The sequence below is a fragment of the Oreochromis aureus genome, linkage group 22, assembly GCF_013358895.1.
Source record: "Oreochromis aureus strain Israel breed Guangdong linkage group 22, ZZ_aureus, whole genome shotgun sequence".
Taxonomy (NCBI): Eukaryota; Metazoa; Chordata; class Actinopteri; order Cichliformes; family Cichlidae; genus Oreochromis; species Oreochromis aureus.
The window spans coordinates 22,259,912-22,274,172 of NC_052962.1; the positions used below are offsets into that span (position 1 = coordinate 22,259,912).

The 14,261-nt window shown below is 40.5% G+C and overlaps 1 protein-coding gene across 2 annotated transcripts in view; it reads left to right on the top strand.

The window, feature by feature from the left end:
* Positions 1 to 5,047: 5,047 nt before the first annotated feature.
* LOC116322647 (solute carrier family 45 member 4) overlaps positions 5,048 to 14,261 on the top strand; it is a 52,686-nt gene continuing 43,472 nt past the window's right edge. The window contains exons 1-2 of one of the 2 annotated variants that reach the window (XM_039605533.1): positions 5,048 to 5,218; positions 6,318 to 6,399. The gene's annotated coding sequence lies outside the window, so the exon portion shown is untranslated. Of the gene's footprint in view, positions 5,219 to 6,317; positions 6,400 to 11,100; positions 11,282 to 14,261 lie in introns of those variants that run through there. The other variant, XM_031742770.2, reaches the window with a different exon arrangement.

Genomic DNA, 14,261 nt, shown 5'->3' on the forward strand with positions numbered 1-14,261 from the left:
TGTGCTGCACTACAAAGGCCCAGTACTCCGTGCTATAATGCTATAGAGAAGTTTCTCATGCCTTTATTAAGAATGTATCAGCTAATGCTCACATGCATGTTTTATTCATCTTCTTTTAACTCTATGTTGTATATAAAATAGGCAGTATCTCTGTAGTTGTTGTCCAAACAACATCCTTCAACATAATGAGTCATGTCCTTAATGTTCCGTTTTTTTCGCCTTCTATCCAGTTTAATTTATACAGCATCAAAACACACGATTAATGTCAAGATATCTTATTTTATGTATTCAAAAGTCTACACAAGTGTGAACTTGGCAACAGTGTGGAGAAAAACTCCTTTTAAAGAGGAAGAAAGCCCCAGCAGATCTAGGCTGAGGGTGGAGCAGCCGCCTACATCGGTTGACTGCAGTGGGGAGAAAGAGAAACAGTAAACTGCATCTGCAGCATACAGAAGAGAAAATGTGCATGTGGATGTGGCATACACAGCAAATGCACTGCATGTGATAAAGAGGAAGTACCCCAGCAGCCTGAGCCTATAGAAGCGTTACAGCAGTGAGGGTTAAGTCCGGGTTAAAGACATTTTGAAAGCTAATTTTAAGAGAAGGCAGGGCGTCTGTCTCCTGAATCCACCTTGGGAGCTGGGTCTACTGGTGAGGGGCTCTTCAAAGCTTTTTGAAACACAAGCCAGCATGCAGTCTAAGAGCGAAGTGCTCTATAATAACATGATAATATAACAAATATGATAGTGTAAGATCTTTGATAGCTTAAGGTCTTCAGGGCTTTACATATAGGGAGAAAGATTTTGAATTCAATTCTGGATTTGATAGTGAGCCAATGAAGAGATGCTAATATAGTGGCAATAGGATCTCTCTTTGGCCCGTTTCCCCATCGATGCGGTGCTGATGCAGAGCCATTTGTGCCTTTTGAAAACCAGCCTGCATTTCAAAGGAAATGAAAACTGAATGCTACGCAGCGTTAGGCAGGATAACGTGGGCACATTTCGGTGGAAAGAACATAACTGCTGAGTCAGCAATTCATAGCTGGGCCCAACACATTTGTGCTAACTGTAGTTTTGTCAGTGGGAATGCGTGAAACCGGTTCTAGATTTGCCTTGGGCACCTTGTACATGGAAAAGAGGCATTTTCACTAACCTTGCTTATTGAAAACATTAACAGCATAAACATATTAAATGACTGTTTGTAAAGAATATAACCTGTTCCTTGAGTTCCTTGTCTTGTCTTTAGTCTTCACGCTGTGGGTTTCAGGGGGAACAACATGTTCTGTATATATGGGACAGCTGCAAAAAAATGTCAACTTTGAAGTGCAAGTCTGTGGTTTGAACAGACAACAGTTCAATGCTCAGCAGAATTTTCTACCAGCTGACCATTGTCCACTTTAAAACAGTAAGAAAACACTGTTTTGAGGGTGGGACAATATTTTCTCATGTCAGACAACTTACATTGCTTTAACATGTAAACAGTGTTTATGCAGCACCACATAAGTCAGAGTAAGATTAGAAAAACTGCATTTTTGAGTCTAAAAATGGGGCCTTCAGATACAGCAGGGCATAGAGTTCAAGCGAGACGTGATTTTACGTCTTCTATAACAACTAGTCAGTTTAGTTTTTGCAAACATCACTCAAACAGAAGTAAATAGTAAATCCTCTGTTGGGACCTATTTATACACATTTATTACTAATGACTACAATGAGTACAATATTTAAAATATGTGTTCACAGAAAAAAAAATACAGTACTGACTCATTGGTTTAGTTTTTTTCACTGGATTTGAGTTTGAGACTTATCTTCATTTCTTTTACATGGACAGACTCTACAACAGTGATTTGTGCCGCTGACGTATTGTTGAAAACTGTACATAGATTTACTGCAGATAATGTCATGTGATGGCTTATGGCCATGTGCTCTTGCAGGTTCTGACAGACTGTTAAAGAATAAAAGAAACATGGCGCCTGCTCGAGGGTAAGACAGAAGATTATAAATTAATGTCACATCAACGATATTTTTAGAGCTGCACTCCTGATGATTCCTTGGCATCAGTCAGATCTCTGTTAATCTAACACTAGATTAAGATCATTTTTGATAAGAATTTTTGAAGATAATTTTCTTTCTCCCACTTTTAACAGAGGTTGTTACAGGTGAAGCCTCGCAAGTCACAGGAAGTGATGTTTATAGATTTTTAAATTTAGAGGCAAACAATCAATATCTGGAAAGTATTTTAGCAAAATTCCTTCACGTTTTTGTACTCTGCCATTTGTTTTTAACCCTCTTAGGTGTAAATCATGCATGTCTTCGATTAAGTATGGTTACAGTTACAGTTAGGGGTTGTGGGTCTCCCCATGGAGTCGCCTGTAAAATAATACAGTGTATTTGTTTTAGTAAGTTTTAGTAAGTAAGTAAGTTTAAACAGAATTTAAGCAGCTTTTTTAAAGCTACAGTTGCACCATGATACATTTAGAGCTGTTTTTGTTTTAATCAATCATTTACATGTTGCATTTTATGAAGCGTTAGTGATGTAAACAAGCCATAGATTAGCTAACTAATTGATTCAACTGGCAGCAATTTTCATAACTGATGAGATGTCAAGGATTCAAGCAGCCCGCTTAATTCAGAGAAGATTGTATATTAATTTTTTGCGACCCCAGTCAGCTGACTGCAAATGACTAATTTAATTAACTTCAAATCTGCTTGGTCTGCAGCACTTAAGCACAACAGAAAGTGAAACGATGGATTTACAGCTTTGCAATGTGATGATGACACTTCTTTTTGGAAAACAATCTCAAGCAACAGAAAAGGAATCAAATATAGCTAATGGCTCTGTCTGAGCTACAGCACTGCACCACAGTGTCTTTCTTTTCTTTTTTAAAGAATGAATATAAAAACCACAAATGAGGGAAGCTGGGGAGGGAAAATGCCTCTCTGTTATGATTAAATCATAACAAGGAAAAGAAAAGCAGTTACTGTATATTAGGATGTTTTTTTTTTTTTTTTTTTGCATTCAACAATACAATGCATGTCTCAGTAGTTCATCATTTATTACATTGTAATATCAGATCCTTTTGTCAGCTCCATGAGTTTTACTGATTTTATAAGAAATTTACTTTTGATTAGAGTTTTGATGTTTACGAAGTCCCCGACAGAAAATGAGGCATCAATCATTTTGTATCTAAATTATGTTAATATATAAACCCCCCCCCCCCCCCCCTTTTTTGACCTCCCCTTATTTACTTTGACCTTACAGCAAGAAAGTGAACCCAAAGCATTTCTGTTTACTCTTTTTAATCATCACTTTTGCCTTTATTATGTTACTGTTGTCACTATATTTGTCCTCACACTCATTTGAATGTGAAATTTTATATGAGGCATCTAACCCAAGAATGAAAGAAAGAAGAAATAAATAAGAAGCAATTATATTGAAACAATAAATTTAAAACTTACAAACTGCAGGGTTCCAGCTTTCTCGTATTTATTACCCAAAACAAATTAGATGTTTTGAGGCCAACTGCTCCTTATTAGGCTGCACAATAAATAAGGGAAAACTGGTTTCCAGCAGTTTGTTTTATTTTCTTCTTTTTTTCTTTATAAAACTGGATTTTAATACAAGGATATTATGCATTATGCATTGACCCAAACCTGGAGGCCTGTGGACTGGTTTTGTTGACTAAAAGTGCTTTTTTCAAGAGGAAAAAAAAATCTAATCAGCAAACAAACTACAACACGGGTCAAACACAGTATTGGAAAAAGACAAAACACCCTCTTTCTGTTCTAAGGTTTTAAGTATCAGGACATAATTAAACCGATGTCCTCCTTAGCAGGCGTTAAAATTGTGGAAATGCAGGACATATAATCACCGTGTCATTACTTATTTAACTAAACTAAGCCAAAATGCAGTATGTGTGTGTGTGTGGACATCCCAGCAAATTCCCCCCACAGGTCAGACCGTGCAAATAAACTTCAAAAAACCTAGGCGCTACATCTCAGACTCTACAGGCCTCAATTACCCTTTTTAATGGTAAAGTTCATGACAGTACAATTAGAATAAGACTGAACAAGAATGGCTTGTTTGAAAGGGTCACCAAGAGAAAGCCTCTTCACTCTGAAATGAACATGGAAGCGCTGCTTAGACTTCTGGAACAAGGTCCTTTGGACAGATGAGACCATAGTGAAGATGTCTGATCAGAGTGCACAGCAGCACTTTTGGTGAAAACCACACACAGCACATTGGCAAAAACCAACTGTTAAGCACGGTGGTGGAGGGGTGGTGATCTGTGCACGGGACCTGCAGACCTTGCAGTCACTGAGTTGATCAAGAACTCCCTGCTATACCAAAGTATTCTACAGTCAAATGTAAGGGCGTTTGTCTAATAACTAAAGCTTGACTGAAACTGGGGCATGCAACAGGACAATGATCGAAGCTGTTGCATTGCTCCAGTCAAAGCCAGACCTCAGCCTGACTGAAAAGCTGTGGAGGACTTTATGAGAACTGTTCATAAACTAATGCCTAGATACCTCAATGAACTGAAGTAATGCTGTAAAGAAGAGTGGGCCAAATTTCCACCACAATGATGTGAGAGACTGATAAAGTCATACAGAAAACGAGTACGTCAAGTTATTGCTGCTAAAGGCAGTATTACAGTCTACTGAATTATGGGGTGCACTCAATTTTATGCACACTGCTTCTACATTTTGGCTTAGCTTTTCATTAAATAAATAATGAAAGTGCAAAATACCATGTGTTGTTGTTCTTTTGAGGTTGTATATGTTACCTTGGTGTATAAAACCTTAGAAATAATAGACGGTATAACGAGAAACTTAAACTAGTTATTAAAAGAAAGAAATAAAAAGCTAACTAAAACTGAACATATAAAAAATAAAGCAAAATAAAGCATCGATATCTCTGCTTTAAGTGAGAACTGCACAATTTTTGACGGCATTCCCCTTTAAGATATCAGCCTCACTGCTTCTTTGTATACCAACGCCAAGACTCCGCCTCTTTATGCAAATGAGCCGTGACGTCGGTGGAAGCTAGCGCTACGTCTCTTCTTCCGACAGATACTGCTTTAAAAGCGTATTTAAAGCCCTGGCTGTAGTTGCGGGAGCAGCGGACAACCTATGCAACAAAAGCTGCAGCAGAGACGAGCGACTGTCCGACCACACAGCGGACGAAAACACGGAGCCAACGGCTGACACGACACGGCGAGGTGAGCGCGATGCCCGGGGGAAGCAGCAGAGACGAGACAGGACGGATTTTTAACATTTTATAGCCGCTGCTGGTCGGCTCCGCCAGGCGGAATACACAGCATCTCAGGTTGCTACTGCAAAGAGGGGAGCAGGAGGAGGAGGAGGAGGAGGCATTTACTGTAGTTTTCTGCAGGCCTGTTTCAAAAACAAAAACAGGAGAGAGGCTGGGGGGTGCAATCTGCAGGGTACAGGTCAGGATCCATAATTAGGCTTCTCTTATTATAAAGTGTAAAAAAAATGGTGCAAGTGGGTGGTGTTTAAATTTAAAGTAGGTGAAGCAGAAGAAGCTCAGCGGTGGTTGTTTACAATTTACATGTTGAGGACACTGGCATTAGAATAATTTTCATTTCCTCCATCACTGCTGTGTGTGTGTGTGTGTGTGTGTGTGTGTGTGTGTGTGTGTGTGTGTGTGTGTGTAATTTGCCAGTGTAATTTGGTAACTGAAATCAAGCATCTACCGGTATATTAGGTTTAAAGCGAGAGAAATCTGTGGGGTAGTGGTCGTGGGTTCGAGTCCACTGGCCGTCGTGTGCATGATTAGAGGCATTAATCTTAGTTAAGTAAATTGGTGATTCTAAATTGGCCATGAGTGTGAATGGTTGACCGACCTGCTATAAATCGATGACCTATCCGGGAGGTACCCCCCGACAGCTGGGATAGGCTTCAGCCCATCCGTGACCCTGAGCTGTTGTGTTTCGCTCTTGCCGGAGAAAAATTGATGTAATGGATGCGGAGTGTCCTGCACAGTAATCACTGATTCATCGTCAGTAGGTGTGTTTGAACACATCAGCTGTGCTTTCCTACCTGACTGCATAGGGTTCACGTGTTAAAGTATCTCCTTCTAATTTTTGTGTTTACTGGCAGTTTCTGTGAATGTGTCTTGATCTTAGATCCTTGGAGAGCACAACAAATAGACTGATTAACGCAGAAATAATTGCCTCGATAAAAGCATTACTTATAATGTTAGTTATACCTTAATAATCCATGAGCTAAGTGCCATTGACCTGAGATGATTGTAATCTGTATTAATTTGTGTCTGTTTTGATGCTGCATGCTTAGGTACGACTGCAGGGCTTAAGATTGCAGCTTGGACCAAACTACAACGTCTCAACGACATTTATGAAGCTTTCAAGGCCTTTTGGTGAGTCTTGCATACACTTGCACACAAAAAGCATTTTAAAGATCATCTCGTGTGTTTCATTTTGGCGTTTGGTCCACACAAAAATATAAAAGACCCGAAGAAAGAGTCGTAAATGGCCAACAGATGTTGTGTTTTAAGTTTAATATGTTTCTGTTGTGCCGAATCGGAGGTTCACTCCGAGTGACGCGATCTTGGTTTTGGTTTGGATCGACCTGACAGTGCACACACAGACGCACGCTCATGTGATGTTTGTTACTTCCTTAAAAAATCTATGTCAGGCTCCTGGTTTCGATGCGGTTTAGGTTTCAGTTTGTGTGCTAAAGACTAGCTTGTTTAGCTGAAGTGAAAGCTACCGACTTCCTCTTGAAGAAATGTTTGCTGACTATCAACTGCTGCTGTGTCAGCATCAGGTTATTACCCCTCATGCACGAATATAGCCAGACCCAAGTGGTCATGTGCAGACAGTCACATGAACACACTCCCCATATGCACATAAAGATACATTTGCTCAGATCTTAAGCAAACACTGGCAAAACCTCCTTCTGTACCTTCACATAGCAGGATATAGTAACTACCTACATGCAGATATTTGATATTTGCATGCATAGTTGGTGGGTATTTCCATAAACAAAACATCCATAATAGTTCTGTCTTCCTGGGACTGCTGTTTATGTGGACCTCTAGTAATTTCTGATAACGGCAGAGATTGTCTCTGACCAGACCTGCTCAGACCTTCCCCTGCTGAGGTACCACCTCCTCTGGCCCTGGGGGAGGATGCTAAGGCATGCTTGAACCACGTCAGTCGGTTCCTTTGTGACGAGGCGGAGCCCCTTCCAAATGACTAAGCTCAGTCTGGGTGAGGCCCCAGACAACACTTATATTTGTGATTGTTGACTACAGGTGAGGACAGGAATGAAGATCGACCAGTAGGCTTTCCCGTTCAGCTACTTCTTCCGCATTACTGTAGATGTTGCACCGATCTGCTCGGCCCACCGCTCGTGAACAGAACACTGTGTCTGTACACGCTTATAGGACTACAGTTTTAGTATGCTACCATTAGTTAACACTAGTGTCTGCAATAAATAGATGGGATTCGTGGTTAAATGGTTTATTTAGGTGTTTTAAGCTGGCTCAGATACTACCCTTTCTAAAAAAAACAAAAAATACACTGACACACCTGTGTGTCTGGTTTTTCAAACTGATGTCCTGAGGCTGCTGTCGAAAGGTTAAAAGCACCCTCAGTGTGACTCCAGATCTGTGTTTTACTAGTTTTCATAGCACGAGTTCTGATGTGAGCAGAAAAGAAGAAGCTCTCCTCCTTCAGAGAGATCACAGCTCAACCTGAACTCTCATTTTCCAATAAAACCAACATATCAAAACAAAATCTTTAAGGCAAACAGATGGAGCTACAACTGAATTAAGGGCTGAAATAATTTGGAAGGGCTAAATCTGCATAGCATTACATAGAAATAGGATGACATTTAATAAGTATGTTTTTTATGAGGTTTAACTTCAGAATGTGGATACCCGTGTTTGTGTATGTGCGAAATATCTATACGAACAGATGGAAACAGATTGAATGGCTCAGGGAGAAGACAAGGAACAGCCTACAACCCTTCTGTAAAAGCAAAGGAGTGTGTTCCAAAGGTGTTTGATTACTGAGTACAGACAGGGGTTTACGGTGCTGTCAGCCATCGTTTTAAAACAATGAAATTTTTTCTGCAACAGTCAGTGACCTAGTGGTTTAAAAAATAAGTATAAATGAAGTGCAGCTCTTCCTTTTGTCCCAAACCCACCAGCTGATTTAGTTTGAAGTAATACCGGCTGCCTGACTCTCACTCATCCTCCTTGCATTTCACACACACTCACACACAAACAGCAGATCTGGCTCAGTATCCCGAGTCCTGATCCTGTGTAGATAACCCATTTCCTACTGGTGAGAGGTTTTCGTACACAAACATGAGAGGGGAGCGGGGGAAAGAAAGGAGTGAGCTAATATGTTTTTCCACTTACGATCACAGGGCAAAAGAGTGTGTTTATGTGTATTTGTTCATCATCTCGCTTGCATCCGAGCCATCGATAACCTCCCTCCCCCCTCGTCTGTAACAAGTCTTTCTAAGATGCTGTGCATATATAAATGCCACTGCATTGTTTAGAGTCACTTTATCCTCAGTGAACTATGTTTTCTTCAGAGTTCAGGTGGGCGCCTGTAATGAAGAAGATTTAATGGTTTGATTTGCCGGTGACCTCACAGATGTGTATCGAGGGGAATCTGCAGCCCGGCGGGTTTTTGTGTGGAGTATCTGTAATGCTCCGTGCACGGCTGGTTCATTTTCTAAACTTGGAGGACTGTTATCAAAGTCAATACTGTATTTAGCCCCGGTTTTGAGTTGGAGGACACACACAGGTACACTCTGTACCTGCGTATGTGGGAAGATATTGCAAGTAGTACAAAACGTCATCTAAGGACTTTGTGTCTTCCGCACTTTCCACTTTGCTTGCTCCTCCTCTTCTCTGTCTTGTATGCAAACTTTTCTTTTTTCAGACTCGTTTCTTTTCTCTCCACTCTCTCATTTGCATCTTCAGCCTTGTATTTATTTTGACACGTCTTAAACTCGAGCAGACGTTCCAGTTCCGCAACCTGCTTGTGGCGCTTCGAACTCATTAAGTAGAGTCATGGGAAAGTCAGGGGTGAGGTGATGCTTTACAAGTTTCCTTGTTGTTCATGCAAAAGCAGACGAGGTTAAAGCCCCAGCAAGTTTAATGTTTGATCAAGGTGTTTTGGCCGTGGTCATCAAAAAAAGCGTCTTGGATTAGAGTTGAAATGTCTTCATAAACTTAAAGAAGTCCATTCGGCTTCTTTTTCAGGATCTAACTACAACTTTCATTTATGCAATCACACAAGCACCTTTTTCTGTGCCTAAGAGCTTTACCTAACATTCACACACACTGCATGAGTGCAAACTAGGGGAGGCAGGGAGTAGACCGCTGACCTTCTGATCAGCTTGCTCTACCTCCGGAGCCACAGCCGCTAATAAGGTGGTCCATACAAGATGTTCATATGGTCATGTGACCACAAAGCAGGAGAGGCCAGTCGAAAGCCTGGCAGACACCAAATGTGGTTTAAAAGCATCCAGATCTGCAAAACCAGCACCACATGAACCAAATCCTGGAGATTTGGATTATCTTGGCTGGATTCTTATTCAGATTATTTTAAGCCTTTAAGTGATGAAGCTGGTGAAATTTAGTGGCCAATTTCTGGGTTTAACTGCAGAAAGTACAGAAAGTTATGGGAAAGATCAGATTTTCTTTTTCCTCTGGGGCAGGCCAAAGTCTGAACATACTTGGCTTCACCACATTGAGAGCTTTTCAGCTGCCCAGGGTTAACTTTAACACCGCGTCAGTGAGCTGTGTTCTTCAATGAAAAATCTGCACTCAAGGCGTATTTAAACTTTCCCTTTCCAAAGTCTTTCTAAAGTCATTTGTCTCTTGTCTTTGTGTCTTTTTTTTAAATCTCCGTCCTCATCTTTACTGACTCATCCTGAATAGAAAATGTCTGAGAGCTAAAAGAGGCTCAACTTTCCAATTAAATTAGCAAAAAGCTGAGTGGATGCCAGAAATGACTGGCAGCACATCGGACTTCTTTTGGGTTGTAAATCTTGGCTGCCTTTAGAGCTTCGTGGATGAAGCACACACCTCATCCTCACTAGTATTTGCAGTTAACTCTTGGAGTATGTTTTATCAAACAGGATAATTGCCATCTGGGACTAAGAGAAGGCAGCATAACAGTTACACTCTTAATCCCTTAGCTTTTCTCTCTCTCTTTTTTAACTTTTCCTCTTGAAGAAAACAGCCTCAGGTTCAATCAGTAACATCTGCTAAACTCTAAAGACCAAAAAGAATAAAATGAACCATTCCTGAAAATGTACAACTGCAACTTTACCAAATTTAATGCAACAGAAGTGAAACGCACAAACTACATCTGCGTTTGAGTCACAGTAGCAGCAGGTGTCCTCTTCTTCTCTTCTTCCTCCCCTCTTTTGTATCTTAAACAGAGAAAATAACCAGATAGGAATAATTGATATATCTGCTACTGTATCTCAGATTTTTTTAATATCTTGTTCACACTTCAAAATCTACAGATGTTCATATTTAAGAAGGACCCAGTGAATAGCTTTCACTTTAAAAAGGTGCTCATAGGGTCACTGAATATTCATACAGACCGGTCGGGTATCCTGGGTGGGTGAGGAGAGAGGATAACTGGCTGTGTGCCAGTAATGTCATTAACGCTGTTAGTAATACTGCACTCAAACTAATGGTTGCACACAAACACTTGGGCACTTTTGAGCTAATTTTCCTGCAACACAAGAAGAAAGAGTGTTCAATCTGGGGTCCTTTTAGACCTTTTTATACCTGAGACATTACACAAAGTGACACCAGTTTAAAGGTGCTCTGATCAAACATCATCCCTCGTAGCATTTTAACACATGTGGATGAAACGGTCCAGATGGTTTAATCAAGTCTGCGTGCTTGCACTTTGTCATTTGATATCTGTGTCTATAAAGATGTTTGTGAAAATGTTCTAATTTTAAAGTTATTTGCCTTTTTTTTTTTTTTTTTTGACCAGGCAACCTGTGAGTCACTAAGTTTGATCATAGCATTATGTTGTCAGTGCTGCATTTGAAAAAAAAAAAAAAAAACTGGAACGAAGTAAGCAGCTAATATAGCAGACCTTTGCATCCTTTCTCATTTGCTGCTAATGATCTCAGGTTTGGATGTGTTGCTGTTAGACGCATTAGATCCCAGATCATTTGTAATTCACCACAGAGTGGTTGCAGCATGATGTAGTTTGTTGTTGTCATGAGGCCGTCGGTGTAGGAAGGTAGGTGGTTAATCCTTTTGAATACAGTTTGCATAATGAAACAATTTAAATCTGCCATTTGAAGCACACTCATTCAATCACTTATTTATTTATTTATTTTTTTACCTCAGTGTGCCTAAATAAAAAAGGTTAGACGATTCATTGCACATCCAGACTCATTTTAAATAAGAAAAACGTCAATACTAGTATGTCTCATGTACTCTGCAGTACATTAGAATTGGTTTGGGTTGACTTTCATGGTTTAACTGACTAGCAAAAACCTGCCCTGCTGGTGGTTTTTGCCAGGCCTGAGGCCTTTTTTACTTTGCTCATGTATTAATACACAGACATGTCTGTTAATTATCGTGTTATTTTGCTTATCTTCATTATATCACCGTATATAGTCTGTTGTCAAAAATGTCTGTTCATAAACGACGACATACACGGGACGTTGCTGTTTGTTTTGAGCTCAGCTACTACACAGAAGCTATACAGATGCTGATAATCCTGGTACCCTAGGCAGTTTATGTAGTAAGTTTCATCAGGATTGATTGATGTGTCTAGGAGGAAATAGACATACATAAATTACTACAGTCATTACGGTATAGTTTCATATCCATGGGCAACAGACGTGCTAGCGTTAGCTCCAGGGCCTTCTGCGACTTTAGCTTTCAGGCTACCAAATGTAGTAAACTCGCCTGCTTTTAGACACATTGTGTATTTAATCAGATATGTTTGTGTTGCCATGGCGCGCTTTGATTCGCCTTACAAATGTTGGAGACAGTGTTAGCTGCATCAAGTTGGAAAAAAGGGTCATCACACCTGAGACAGCTTTTGGTTTGCTGCCACATCGCAGGAGTCTCGCTCTCTTTCTTAAAGTATCGCGTGGATCACATGAAAGCATAGCCTTCATATAATTGTTAAATTGTGAATTATCTCCAAGGCAGTCCTATAAAAACTTTTGAAAGTACTAGCATGCTTGGGATTAGTTTACAAATATCGACTGCATCACGGCGATAAAAGTCGTACAGAATCTTTTATTCTTGTCATTTCCCTTTCATTTGTTATTTGTACAGCACCTCTCTTTGTTTGATGGCGTAAACTCCCAGCACTGTTAGCTATTGTATGCTTTCTAAAGTAAACACAGCATACTTTTTTGGTGGTGTCACATTTCATTGCCTCATGTTAAGCCTAGCAGGTTTAGTGAGATGGCTGGAGATAAACAAAATGCCCATCCTCATTGTTTTGTCTGACAGAGCAACAACAACAACATATGAGCAGAGAAGCAGGTCAAGAAAACTAAACCTTGACTTACTTCCATTGACCTATATTTGCTTTGTTTATTTGTTTTTTTCCCCCAGAAATAAGAAAGTACCACACTGGATAAATCCTCACTAACAAGTTTTTACAACGTTACTGGTCTAGTAGTATGTTTCATTAGGTTTAATTGTATTTATTTATTTATTTTTTGCATAATCACAATCATCTTGTCTGTTAACAACTACTGTAAAGTTGGGTGTTGCAGCAGTTGAGTGTTGTTAATTTTAGTTTGCCTTTATCAGCTGTAAGCATGTGTGTGTGTGTGTGTGTGTGTGTGTGTGGAATATTCCATCAGAAGTGTGGGCGGCGTCAGAACTTGTCGTCTTGAGGTTTAGTGCAGTCCTGAACAGGTCAGGGCAGGCACTTGTCATTCTTCTGACTTGCTGTCATATGTGCTGATGTGAAACAATAATGTTGGTTACAAGACAAAAACAAACACACCAGTGTTTAACTGCTTTCAGCAGCCTCATGTGGTGAGCTTAGGGGTGGTGTGTGCATTCTTACCGAGGTTTGAACTCACTCAGAGGCAGCTTTAGGGTTATGTTTTTATTCAAATGTCAGTGAGAGGCAAAAGTGTACTTAGGCAGTGCTTGGCCACACTGAAGGCTGGAAAGAAGAAACGCACTAACGAGAGATACAGAAAGTAGATCGATATCACCTCCTCGGTCTCTTTTTTTTTGTTTTGTTTTTCTGCCTTGTCTGGCTTGCAGCTCCCTTGTGGGTAGAAACCTCAGCGGGGGTGTTTGTGGGAAGATGCACACTCCAAAACACACACATGCACACGGTCTCTTTAAAAGGGGGCAGCCCCCTTGGGCACCCCCCCCTGTAGTGTGCAGGGGCATAGGCAGGGTTTGAGGTGGTTGAGCTACAGTGGTGTGTGTGTGTGTGTGTGTGGGTATGTATCGGGTCTGGGTGACACACGAATACTCTGACTCTGGGGCAGAAGTAGGTCAGATCTGCTGTCAGCAGCTTGTCAAAACCTCACCGTAACCAGCTTCAACTATTCAGATGTGCAGAGCCGCTTTTCCATCAGAGGCCTTTGATGGTCATTTGTTGGCCTGTTAATTTCTGGGTCAGCAGATTATCCTAATAATGATTAGAAATTAACCACACTGTAGACACAACGCTGACATCCAGTGTCTAGACAGGCTCAGATCAGAAGGCCTTGCAGATTAAAACAACAGTGTGCAGGCACGTGCGTGGCCTCGGTGTTCAGCCTGTTTAACCATGTAACAATAATATATTACAAATGTGAAATAGAGTGGTGTTCTGGAGAGAGGCTGTGTACTATTTAAGCACAAGTCTAGCTTGCGGTCTTTACTTTAGCCTCAAACCTGGAAAACTTAAGGCCAGTGTTGTCGTTTATTTTGATTTTGAAAGTGTAAGGTAAGCTTGCTAGCTGTGTTGTGTTGTTTGAATTGGCTGCAGTTCGTATGGCGGACCAGACAGAGTGCTAACTAGCCAGCCTATTAGCTAAGAGGGCTAAAAATAAACATTAAGATGACCAGGCTATTACAGGCTGCTAAGCAAGCTGACACAACATACAGTCAAGGTCTCATCTCTCCTTTCCTCTCCTGTTTTATTTGCTAACGCTAACATTGCCTGTATTTCTTCTTTAATCCTACAAAGATGATCACGATCCTTTCTCCAAAGTTCAATCTAAAATAAGTGTGAGCTTAAA